Below are 13,809 nucleotides of genomic sequence, written 5' to 3'. Positions count from 1 at the left end.
ATCAGGGACACCTGGGTGCCTCAGCGGTTAAACCTCCAACTTTGGCTCAGGTCATGATCTTGTGAGTTCGTGAGTTCGAATTCTGTGACGGTCTCTGTGCTGACAGCTCAGAGCCTGGAGCCTGCTTCAGATTCTGTGCCTCCCTGTCCCTCTGCCCCTCCCCACTCACAACTCTGTGTCTCTCTGAAAAATAAATACACATTAAAAACTTTTTGCATAAATAAACATTAAAAAATATATGCCCAGAATCTTACCACTTCTCACCACCGGCACTGCTTCTCTCTGGTACAAGTCACCATCACCTACCATCTGGATTATTGCACTAGCCCTCCTAACCTCTCCATTTCCACCCTTGCTCCTTGTGGTCTGTTCCCAACAGAAAAAGCCAGAGGGATCCTTTGAAAAGGAAGTCAGGTCATGTGAATGCCCCCCTGTATGCCCTCCAGTAGCACTGCACCCACCGTGCCTTCCCATCACACAAGCCTGGCCCCTTCTCTGACTTCCACTCCTATCATCTGCCCCCTTCAACGCCTTTTCAAACATGCCAGACCCATCATCTTGCTGTTTTCAAATATATTGCTGTTTCCTGCTTCAGGAAAGTCCTTACACTTGCTATACCACAAATGGTCTTCCCTCGGACCACGTGGAATGGTCTTCCCTCGGACCACGAGCACAACTAACCCCTCAGTTGTCAAAAGCTTTTTCTGTATCAATTAAGATGATTGAGTGGTTTTCCCCTCTCATTCTGTTAATGTGGTGTATGACATCGATCAATTTTTGTATGTTGAAGCTTTCCAGCAATGACTACCTGCCCAGGAGAACATGCTCCTCACGAAGGACCTCCCGCACCCGTTCCCGGAAGAGGAGAAGAGAAAGCACAAGAAGGAGGGCCTGGCGCAGAGCCCCAGCTCCTACATCATGGACAGTGGTTTTGTGTGTGGGCTGCTCCACTGTCCTGTACCAACCCACAGGAGGAACAGCAAAGCTTACAGAAGGATGCTCCTTTAGTACCAAAATCACCCCGAATCATCATGCATGGAAACTATTCCAATAAACAGATTTTAGATTAAAAAAAATGTTTTTGTATGTTGAATCATCCTTGTATTGCAGGGGTAAATCATGCCTAGTCATGGTGTATGATCCTTTTACTATGCTGTCCAATTCAGTTCTCTAGTATTTTGTTAGAGATTTTTACCCCTCCTCTCTTTTTTTTTATTTATTTTTTTATTTTTGGGACAGAGAGAGACAGAGCATGAACGGGGGAGGGGCAGAGAGAGAGGGAGACACAGAATCGGAAACAGGCTCCAGGCTCCGAGCCATCAGCCCAGAGCCCGATGCGGGGCTCGAACTCACGGACCGCGAGATCATGACCTGGCTGAAGTCGGACGCTTAACCGACTGCGCCACCCAGGCGCCCCAACCCCTCCTCTCTTTTAAGTCTGCTCAAATGCTACCATCTCCATAAGGTCTTACCAGTCTACTTAAAATTGCAATCCTTCCTAAATAAATAAATACATAAATCATAAAATAAAACAGTAATCCTCCCTTTCCCTGTTTTGCTTTTCTCGATAGGTATTCATCCCTTATTTTGCTTATTGAACTGAGGACAGGGACTTGCCATGAGGACAGGGATTTGTTTCCCTTTTCTCCCCCTCTGGTTGAGGCCTAATTCACATTCTCTGAAATGCACAAATCTTAAGCGAACAGTCTGATGAGAGATCTTTTTTTTTAAGATTTTATTTTTAAGTAATCTTCACAACTGACGTGGAGCTTGAACTTACAACCCCGAGATCAAGACTCACATGCTCACCCACTGAGCCAGCCAGGCACCCCTGATGAGAGTTTTAATAAATATATGCATGCATGTAACCCACGCCTGTCAAATATAAAACATTCCCATTGCCCCAGAAAGTTCCTCCGGCCCCTTCTCATCCAATCCCATCCATCCACCCACCCACTTCTAGGCAGCCACTGTTTTGATATCTATCACCATAGGTAACTATTACTTGTTCTAAAGTTTCACATAAATGGAATTACGCCGTGTGTAGGCTTTTGCATCTGGCTTCTTTTGCTCAGCATAACGTTTTTGAGATTTGCCATGTTGTCACTGATATTGGCACTCCGTTCCTTTTGTCATTCAGTAGCATTCCATTGTATGAACATACTTTATCACTTTCTCTGTTTATTGACATTTGTGTTGTTTCCAGTTTGAGATCATTACCGATAAAGCAGCTGCTCTGAATATTCCTGTAGGACTCTTCTTGTGGACATGTGTTTTCATTTCTCAGGTAAATACCTAGGAGTGGAGTTGCTAGACTATAGGGTAAGTGATAGGGTTCAGGGCAAGCCGCCTCAAAAGGTGCCTCTTTGGCACGTAGATTATTTCCAGCTGAAGACAACTGAGGCCCAACAGACTCAAAAAAGAGCTTTTAACCTCCCCGCTTAACTGCCTAAAAGAATTTAGATAGGGGGCGTGTACCAGAAAGAGAGCTATTACCAGAGAGAATTTTTACATCGGAAAGACTTCTCTGCGTAGCATGGCAACATTTATTTGCCAAACATTTGATCTTCCCTTTTCCCTGTGAATTGTCTTCCTTCTCCTTGAAACCTGGACCCCAGACTGATATGAAATCCAACAGAAAAGCTTTAGGACAGCCAACAAGAGAGTTGAATTTTTTTTTTTATGTTTATTTATTTTGGGGAGACAGGGGTGGCAAAGGGAGATGGAGACACAGAATGCGAAGCAGGCTCCAGGCTCTGAGCTGTCAACCCACAGCCTGACACGGGGCTCGAACTCACAAACCATGAGATCATGACCTGAGCCAAAGTAGGATGCTTAACCGACTGAGCCACCCAGGCACCCTGAGTTGAATTCTGAGACCAGTCTTTTTTGTTTTAAATAATAGTATTACAAACGAAACATTAAACGTGAACTGTTTTTTTAATTTTTTTTTCAACGTTTATTTATTTTTGGGACAGAGAGAGACAGAGCATGAATGGGGGAGGGGCAGAGAGAGAGGGAGACACAGAATCGGAAACAGGCTCCAGGCTCCAAGCCATCAGCCCAGAGCCTGACGCGGGGCTCGAACTCACGGACCTCGAGATCGTGACCTGGTTGAAGTCGGACGCCTAACCGACTGCGCCACCCAGGCGCCCCAAACGTGAACTGTTTTTAATGTTCAGTACGGGAAAACAAGGTCTCTTCTTCCCAATTTCTCAATCATAAAGCTGAAAGGAATTTGTCCCTTGCCAAAGTCCTCATTGCTCAGCAGAAGTTCAAATTCAGATCTTAAGAAGATAAAGTGGTCTTCCTGAGAGCAGTGGGGTCCCCAGGGCTAACCTGAGTCTCTTCAGCCATGAACCCCTCCCAGCAGCCTCACATTAACATATACCTTAAGGAGAAACAGTTTGCAAATACACTTTCGACACAGCCCCCAGGATTCCTTCTCACCATATTGTAACTCCTACACTCTGAACCCCAAGCCTCACTCACACACAACCCCATTTCTTCCACAGCAGCACTTCCCTTTGCCTATTTCCAATGTCCTCATCAGCAAAACCTGTTTTCAAAACAAATATTACCCAGAACCCAAAAGGTATGCTGGGCTCCTTCTCACACGTAGCTTGGTGCCTCCTCTCTGGACGGAGGCCTGTGCTGTCCCACATAAAGTTGGGAATGAAATACCTGCCCCTCCAAGTACCCCAGGGCAGTGCTTCTCAAACCTCGATATGCATATCAACCGCCTAGGAATCTTGTTAAAGGTCAGATGCTGGCTCACCACGGAGGCACCTGAAAGTCTGCATTTCTAACAAGTTCCCAGGGAAGACAGCACCATCAGTGGGTATCACCTAAAACGAAATTTAAATTACACACGCACTCTTCTCCTCACTATACATTTAGGTGCAAAATCCTCAGAATGGAATCTGGGAGCTGTAACTTTTAAAGCTCCCAAAGCCAATTCTATTTACAAACACAATTCTAAAACAATGTATTTCAAACTCCCTCATGATAAGACCCAACTGAGACTCTTTATTAAATTCCAGTCCCCAGACTCTGGCCCAGAGATGCTGACTTAGCAGGTTTGGGGTAGAATTCAGAAATCTATTTTATAAGAGACACAAATGATTAGGAGGCCAGAAGTTTGGCAGACAGTGGGCCTCAAACATGATTTTAAAACCATTCAATTCTGGGGGCGCCTGGGTGGCTTGGTCGGTTAAGTGATTGCCTTCCGCTCAGGTCATGATCTCACAGCTCGTGGGTTCAAGCTCTCATCAGGCTCTGTCCTGACAGATCAGAGCCTAGAGCCTGCTTCGGATTCTGTGTCTCCCTCTCTCTCTCTGCCTCCCTCCACTTGCTCTCTGACTCAAAAATATAAACGTTAGGGGCGCCTGGGTGGCGCAGTCGGTTAAGCGTCTGACTTCAGCCAGGTCACGATCTCGCGGTCCGTGAGTTCGAGCCCCGCGTCGGGCTCTGGGCTGATGGCTCAGAGCCTGGAGCCTGTTTCCGATTCTGTGTCTCCCTCTCTCTCTGCCCCTCCCCCGTTCATGCTCTGTCTCTCTCTGTCCCAAAAATAAATAAACGTTGAAAAAAAAAATATAAACGTTAAAAAAAATTTTTTTTAATAAAACCATTCTGTGTTCTAGTTCTCAGATTTCTCCATTCTTTCATTGTCATTGTTAACTTCTGAATTATCTCCTACAGGTGTTGATAAGCTGCTCTGTTTCTTTATCTTTACCTTAATCAGACTTTTCAGTGCTGAGTCTAAAAGGAGCCCAAGCATTCCCAGAGGGCAGTTTAGAACCTTTAATTATTGTTTATGTAGGAAAAAAAATAACCCAAACATCTAATAAAAGCATGAGCTTTTATTAGAGAAGGCCTGGCATGAGAAATCTCAAGAGGAGCAGTCAATTTAGAAGAAAAGAGTAGAATGCTTTATAGGACTTGAGCAAGAGGGGTCTGTCAACGCTCAGATTGTTTTGGGAATGGAGAGGAATTGTTCTAGAGACTTAGCAGCCATACCTTGAGCAATCTGGATTTTACCTGGAGTGATGGAGAGGATCAAAAGGGGCTAAAGTCCTGTACAAGAAGGCAGAAGAGCTGCAGAACAGACACCTGCCAGGTCCTCAAGGGAAAATGTACAGTCTCAGTGTCTCGAAAGCTCTCGTCTTGGTCAACAGGGACACCAAGTTTCGTATCTTGGTCTGACCACATCTAAGTTTGCTTAGTTCACGAGGTCTACACTACTCCTAAAGACTGCTATCTCAGACTCTGGTAAGAATGAGCATCAAGGCTCCCCATGACTTTTACCTTTGTGGTGAAATTCTAATCATTTGTCCAGTGAGTGGTTGCCCAAAGGAGAAAATAGAGAATGACTGTGGAGACAAATATTAGCATGAGACTTATCTGAAGGTCTTGAACAGTGCCTCTAAGTCACGTTAGTACTGACTGCATGGTTTGCATGTTTATATCCCCCCAAAATTCATATAGTGAAACCCTAATTCCCCACGTGATGGTATTTGGAGATGGTGCCCTTGGGAGGTAATTATGTCATCAGGGTGGAGGCCTCATGATGGAATTAGTGCCCTTATAAGAAGAGATAGGAGACAGCTTGCTTCTCTTTCTATTTACCACCATGTGAAGATAAAGCAAGACGGTGGTCATGTGTAAAACAGGAAGAGGGACTTCACCAAGAACCCAACCATGAGGCTCCCTGCTCTTAGACTTCCAGTCTCCAAAACTGTGAGAAACATGTTTGTTGTTTAAGCCATCCAGTCAATGGTATTCTGTTAATTCTGAACTACCCCACCTGGGGTTAGGAGGGAAACTAAATCTCATTCCCATCCTAAGTCTGTAGGGAAATGAAATTTGATATTAACAGTTTTGTGTAACACTTTCTTTATCTTCCATATTTACCCAAATTACCATATATTAGGGAAGGAAAACTTAAGTATTTAATTTTAGCAATAAAAGCTCTAAACTAACAGAGAGAAAAGAAAGCCAAGAAATGGAAGGGAAAGAGACTAAGAAGGATGTGACAGTCAATGACTCCCGGTTTGCCTAGGCCCTGTTTTCAAGATCTTGGGTAGAATTTGTTCATGTCTAGCCACTTGCTGTGTAGTCTGAGGCTCTTGGAAAACCCATCTCCTACATGATGTTTTCTGTTTCTGATAAAGTTCCTCCTGGTGCTGTTAGAGAACAGTCTTACATTGATATGCTTTTCAATATGCCCAAGTCTCTGGGATGAAGGTTTATGAAGGGATTCTTGTGGTTTATCTTTTGGATTTGATTAGAGAACATACTGGGGCACTTGGGTGGCTCAGACGGTTCAACGCCTGACTTTGGCTTAGGTCATGATCTCAAGGTTCGTGAGTTTGGCTCATGAGTTTGAGCCCTGTGTCATGCTCTGTGCTGACAGCTCAGAGCCTGGAGCCTGCTTCAGATTCTGTCTCTGTCTCTCTCTCTCAAAAATCAGTAAACATTAGAAAGAGTCTCTGATTACAGAACCTAATTTGTATGATTTTAATACTTTTAAACCTATCAAGACTTATTTTTTCCCTTAGCATATTGTCTATCCTGGAGAATGTTCCATGTGTATTTGATAGGAATGTATATTCTGCTGTCATTGGACGTAGTGTTCTATCACTACCTGTTAGATGTAGTTGGTTTGTACTGTAGCTTGTCTTCTGTTTTCTTGTTGATCTTCCATCCAGTTGTTTTATTATCAAAAGTGGGGTATTAAAGTCTCTATTTATTAAATTTTCTATATCTCCTTTCAGTGCTGTCAGTTTTTGCTTTATGTATTTTGTGGCTTCATTGTTAAGTGTGTATAAGTTTATAATTATAATACATTCTTGATGGATTGGCCCTTTTGTGATTATATAATATCCTTCTTTGTTGCTCATAACTATTTTTGTCTTGTCTGTTTTGTCTAATACTGTTTTAGGCACTCCAGCTCTCTTCTGTTTACTCTTTTCATGACAATTTTCTGTTGTTTACTTTCAATTGACTTATGTCTTTGAATCTAAAGTGAGATTCTTGTAGACAGCATGTACTTAGATCATGGTTTGGTTTTTTTTTGTTTTTTTTTTAATCCATTCTATCCATCTCTGCCTTTTAATTGGAGTTTTAATCAATTTATATTGCATATATACTGATAAGGAAGGACCTCTACCATTTTGCTACTTTTTTTTTGTCTCATGTCTCTTTTGTTCTTTCATTCTTCCATTACTGCCTTCCTTTGTGTAAAGTAGATATTTTAATTCCCTTATCATTTGTAATAGTATATATTTTTTTGAGTAACAACAGTCCCCCCCCCTTATCCAGGATTTCATTTTCCATGGTTTCAGTTACCTGTGGTCAATCTTGGCACCTATTTTGAGAACAAAATCTTTGTCCTAATTGAGTCTTCTTTTTTCATGGAGTACACAGATAAAATAAATAAAGGCATATAATAGCTATTGATAATTTCTAAAGGAAAAAAAACAGAATAAAGGGATTAGGGAAAAATAGGTCGAGGTCAATAATGTTTTATATGGAGTGTCAAAGGAGGCCTCACTGGTAAAATGACGTCACTGAGGAAACGCATGGTAAGTGGCACAGGATGGAAAAGGAAGGAGAGAAAGGTGAGAAGAAAATCAGAAAGAGTCCTGTCCTAGAAACTAAGGAGAAAGAGAATTAATAGTTGCAAATGCTACAGAGAGGCCAAGAAAGAGAAATGTTTTAAAGTGTCTAATGATGACCTTGACCAGGGCAGTTTCAGCAGAGCTGTGTGGGAGAAGCCATCCTGCTGATGCCAGACCCAGGCAGCATTTTACCATAAGTTTTCAAGGCCCTTGCTGTGCAAATCGAAGGGCAAAATAGTGTGACTGCTGGATGAGGAATACAAACCAGAGGACAACATTCTCAAATTGGTAACTGCACTTTAATTTGTTTCAAATTGAGGAGAAGTGAAGAACAGCATAGACAGAAAAGCTAAAGTTACAGGGCTTGACCGATGGAGATAGTACCCAGGACAAAAAGACATGTCTGTAGGAATCACTTTTCTTCTCAGAAAAAAGCAAAAGTCCTTACAGTGGGTTTTAAGGGCTGTCCCTGATGTCACCCCCAACCCCCTTGCCCTTACCCTGTTGAGGATTTAGTCACCCTGGGCTTCTTTGGTCTCCCTTCACCCTGGCTGCTCCTCACATGAGCTAAGCCAGCATTTCCGCTGCCCTTTCGCTCCCCACCCCAGACAGCTGAGACTCTCCCTTGCTTCCATCAGGGCCCGGCTTACCTTTTCATGGAGTGTCCTTGAACACCCTCGATAACACCGCCATGCCCACCCCAGCATACCCAACTCCTCCCCTAATTTTTCCCATTGTATTTATTATCATCTGACAAACTCTATGTCTTGCTTATTTCATTGTCCACTGCTTATGTCCCCTCACTAGAATATAAGCTCCACGAAGACACGGACTTCACTTTGTTTACAACACTGAGGACATTGTGTGGCACATAATAGGCACCCCACAAATATTTGTGGAATTAATGAATGTGCAAAGAAGCAGCAGAGACAATGTATGAATTTAGAAAAAAGAGTCGTCATTGTGAAAAGGCTCAGGTCAGAGAAGGCAACATAGATAACAGCTGAGCGGACATGCTTTGGTCACACTAACCAGTGGATAATTGGTCTAAGTACTTTACTCGAATCATCTCCTTTAAGCTTCAAAATAAGTCTAGACTTACTTGACTTCTGCTTTACAGGTAATGGAATGGAGTTACGAGGAAATTAAGTACCACGCTCACTCGAGGTCTCATAACTAATTCGCAGGGGAGCTAGGATGACAGACCCAGCCAGTCTGGTTTTGGCTGTGCCTGTGTAGCTGTGCACCAGGCTTTATCCGCTCAGCCTTCTAGGATCTAGACTTGGTAACAAGAAAGAAGAAAGATGTTTTAAGCACCGAGTGAAGGGCAAGAATTTACATGTTTGTTTTCTGGAGAGAATAAAGAGCTCAGGCCAGCTAGAAGGGAGCATCCCAGCACCAGGGACTAGGAGATGAAATTAGGAGAAGGTGGGGGCCAACTGGTGGAGGGTCTCAATGGCTGGGCTTAGAAGCTTAGATTCCATCAGAAATTTTAACTGGGAATCCTGGTAGGTGTGTGATCAGAGGAGTAATAAAATGAAGATGGCAGCTTTGTACCTTGTCAGCCTGTTAGTGGCCTCGGAAAATAAAGTACACAAAATAAGGAACGTTGGGAAGGTGAAGGAAAAGCTTTCTCATCACCAAGCTCAAACTACTCTGTATTTTAATTACGCATTATAAAAAGACGGAAACATAGCCAGGTGTCCTTACCAACTTTCCCTGTCTCTAAAAGACAGACTCAGATGTACAAGTCAATAGCCAGTGTTAATGGTGGTGACGGAGTCGTGACCTGGCATCACCCATGTTGCTTCATTTCACGTCCTTTACATCAAGTATTTCATTTAATCTGTACAGCAGTCTGTTCAGAAGAGGAACACAATGATCAGTTCTAGAATCTCAGGCTGTTAGAACAGAAAAGAAACTTTCATGTCACCCACACTAATGCTCGGTTTTTTTTCTGCAACATCTGAAGATCAGTAGAGTCACTATGATGGAGCTTTGGCATGGTGGGGGTGCGGAGCCAATGGCCAAGGAAGAATTCTTGAGACAACTTTGGTGCAAAAAAAGTGATTTTATTAAAGCAGGAGGACAGGACCTGTGGGCAGAAAGAGCTGCACTGGGGTTGTAAAGAGTGACTGGTTATATACCATGGAGCTGGGGGAGGTAAAGTCAAAAGGGAGGCTTCCAGAAGGACTTTCATATGTTAAAGAAGACTCCTAAGATACCTGAGGCCTAGCTATTGTCAAGCTAAGGTTGTTTTCCCTCTAGTAAGGCATTAACATTATGACAGTAGGGGGTTCCTGGAAAAAAACTCTACACCCAATATTTGCCTCAAATAGCTATCAATGGGCTGCAGGTTATAAGGAAATTTAATTTTATCTGCCATCTCCTTCTCTCTTTGTTTCCCACATCACTAGGGAGGGGAGGGTGATGTTGGGGCTCCAACATCCTTAGTCCAAGAAACTAAGTCTATAGGTTTCTGGAGACTAGGTTATTGATAAGATTGCCTTCTTATAATTTACTAAGATATGTGTAAACTGATAGAGACTCCTGTCTTGCACGATTGTGATCTCTATCAGTTAACCATTTGTTTTCGTTCTTTTTTTTTGTTCTTGGGCAGCCAGGTGTGACTGAGGAATGTCACACACAACCCACCTGGGGTGGGGGAGGGGGCCGGGTGTTGTTAGCTTGTGCTTTGTCCTCCCTTGCCCTATGCTCCCTCATCAACCAGACTCTACTATTCTGCCTAGTGAGCCATGTCTGCTTCTGAGGCAGCATTTCACAGACTGTCCCCAACCCTCAGCCTGCAGTGATCCTCGGAAGCTGAGTGTTGGGGACAGTGCCCGTGCCCCTTTGATTATTAAATCAACATGTAGGGCACTGAGTAGGGCATGTCCCTCAGGGGCATATGGCAAACATAGAAACCTTGTGTATGATGGCTAATAATGACCATTAGAGAGATGCCCCAGCTAGCTCAGTTGTCAAAACTCTACTGAGAATCTGCTAGGGGTAGACACTGTAGGAGAAGCAAAATGGATGAGACTTGGTCCTTGCCTTCAAGGAGCTTTAATATGAATCTCAGAAGTAAACTGAGAGTTTGAAATATGCCTATGTTCCAAAATAAGTTCTGTAAAAAAGCAGAGCACGGCAGCTCTAAAGTCAAACTAGTCCACCACCTAATAGCTCTGTGAGCTTATGATGAAGTGACTTGGCCTCTCTCTGTTCCAACGTCCTTGTCCGTAAAATGAGACAGTGAGAGGTAGGTACCTGTGTTGTAGGATTGAGGTGCAGATTGAATGAGTCAATGCGTACAAACTTTTGAAAGCAGGGCTTGACCATAGAAAACATTCAGTAAATGTTTATAATTATTATTATTATTATTATTATTATTATTATTTAAACTACCAATGAGTATTCTATCCCTGCATGAGTCAAATGAGCTAGAATTTTTATGAACTCAGCACAAGAAGTCCTTGTCTGTTATTTCAAGAGTCGGAGTATATCTTTACACAGAAACATTGTAATAGATGATGCTTAATTCCCAGGCCCTGAACAAAAGGCTCATTAACCCCACGCTATCACTTAAGACTTGCATGGTTGTAGCTTAAAAACAAATTTAAGACCATTCTATTGTAATAGCAGAAAGTAAATGGAACAATGATTAAAAATATAAACTGTCGCTTTTTATTTATCTTGTAAGTTGGCACTTGAAGAAAAACAGGGTAGAATTTTAAAAGGATGAAAAGTGTGGAAATTTGTAACATGAGGGAAAGAAATATCTAAGTCCTTGAAAGGTTTTAGAGGTTGACACTCTAATTTTTTAGAAAGTCTTATTTTATTCACTAGTTCTATGGCTTTTGTTTTTCACCACTATTAGAAGTGGTTTTGCACCTGTACGTGGAATTTAAAAGGACAGAAGAGGACTAAAAGAAGTTATATTTCCCTTATACCTATGTGTATACACATGGGAGAAAAAAAAACTATCTGTAATGGAATTAAGAAATAGGGCAGGCAGGAACCTGGGTGGCTCAGTGGGTTGACCTTCTGGCTTTGGCTCAGGTCATGATCTCACAGTTCCTGAGTTTGAGCCTTGTGTTAGGCTCACTGCTGTCAGTGCAGAGCAGGCTTCAGATCCTTTGTCCCCCTCTCTGCCCCTCCCCCATTTGTGCTCCCTCTCTCTCTCCCTCAAAAATAAATAAACATTAGAAAGGAAGGAAGGAAGGAAGGAAGATGGGCTAGAGTTCCCCAGAAGAAAACATATATATCAGCAGCTCTTGTCTTTCATAATTTCAACCACGGCATGTTTCAAACCTGCACTTTTACATGGTAAATATTGGGACACAGCAAATGATGGAGTTAAGCCCTTCTGCAGAGGTTTCTGCTGGTCAACAGTACAGTCGCCATCTTTGTTTGGCATTGTTTGCCATGTGATTTCATACCCTATTTTGTTTTCCCTCGTTTGAATTTTAAAAATGTGAAGAAAACATTAAAAATGTGAGAACACTTAAAAATAAAGAAAATATGTAGACCACATAAGTAGAACACAATTGAGATAGAGAGGACTCTCAAAGGAACAAATCCTAAATCTCAGTCAAATATCCACTGATCTACCTGTGAAGGAAAAGAAAAAGAATTAAAGAACATGTGCCAACTAGTAGAAATATATATTTGAAGATTGTGAAATAAAAGTGAGAATTCGACTACCATTTGGCTCTCGGGAAATCAAAACTCCCATAACATATAAATTGATACAGATTACATAAATCCAATTTTTTTTACTCTTAATTTTAAGAAATGCTGCGTATAGGCACAAGAGTAAGGAGATTGCAAGCACAAAGCGAGGAGGCGCGCTCTGCCTGGTGATTCCCTGTGCTGGCCACCAGGGGGCTCCATCAGCTCAGAACTGCCTGGCACTGGGAGCTATGAGTGGGGAAGGGCTGTTTCCAGGGCAGTTAAAGAAGGAAAAAAACCAACTTGCTTTTCATGCATTCATTCAGCTGAGATTTTTACAAATTAGCATTTGTAACCTAGAGACTGCCAAAGATTTGGGATGTAATTAGGTTTTTGCTGTGTCACTAAGATACCTTGCATACATGTTTTTAAATGTAGTCTTGGGGGTAACTGACTTCATTTCTCCGTTCTCTCCAGAGCCTATAGAAATATTCCAGTTCTGACATGGCCCTGTAGCTTTTATCTGCCAGAGTAGATAATCTCATCTCTATGAACTCTGAAACACCAAATCTAAGTAAGAATCTGACCTTAGATTTTTATGTCTTTAAATTAGATAAATTAGGTGCATAAGTACTATTTATGTCAAGAAGGGAGTTAGATTCTAGACCAAACCAAACCCCCAGTCAAGAAAATGGCAGCCATCCAGCCCCACTCCGTTTCCATGGCTCTGCTCCTCATGAAGATACGTACTGTTACTGCACAATAGGTATGGGGACCCCTTTTCTTGCATTAATGCTGTTCAGTAGTTTGCTTTTGCCTTTCAGCTGTTTCCTCTTGCTGATGATCTGCTTTTTTAAGGCCTAAGTTCCTTTAAACCACTTAAAAGACAACTGGGCTGCATGAGAAATTGTAGCTGGTAAGCCTCGCTGGCTGCTAACGTAGGACGTGCTCAAAAGCAGAAATGGTGGGGACCTCACATTGCAGGGTCTGGCCCTCCTTGACACACAGTCTAAAAATCAACTTAGACAGGGCATGATGGTTGAGTCTTATACTACCACATTCTCAAGAGATTGTTACACAAAAAACAATAAGTTGCAATTTATTAAGTCATAATGAACAACTAGGGTATAGGAATAATGACGGAGGCACACAGTTTAATGGAAAGAGCTCTTGGGTTATTAAAGTTGGGTTGCTGAAGTTACTTTAACAGATGGCAGCCTAATCTACTAAATGTGAGTTTTGTTGGTTGATTTCCCAGTAGGTACATTATTTACAAGTATGGGGAATACATTTACCTGTAATATCCCATATATACTACAATATGAATGTGTCTTATTTTATAGTCACTTACCACACTGTATATCCCTGAACTTTCAGGATCTTAACACCATAAAGGTTTATTGCTCACGCATGTTGGTGTTCTGGGTGACCCTCTGGGTCAGAGGGTTCACCAGGCAGCTGTTCTCTAAGCAGCAAATTAAGGGATTGATGCTTCTCTATCATGTGCCTCTGCCAT

This window comes from Lynx canadensis, chromosome B4 (assembly GCF_007474595.2).
Source record: "Lynx canadensis isolate LIC74 chromosome B4, mLynCan4.pri.v2, whole genome shotgun sequence".
Classification (NCBI taxonomy): domain Eukaryota; kingdom Metazoa; phylum Chordata; class Mammalia; order Carnivora; family Felidae; genus Lynx; species Lynx canadensis.
This window is presented reverse-complemented; position numbering follows the sequence as displayed.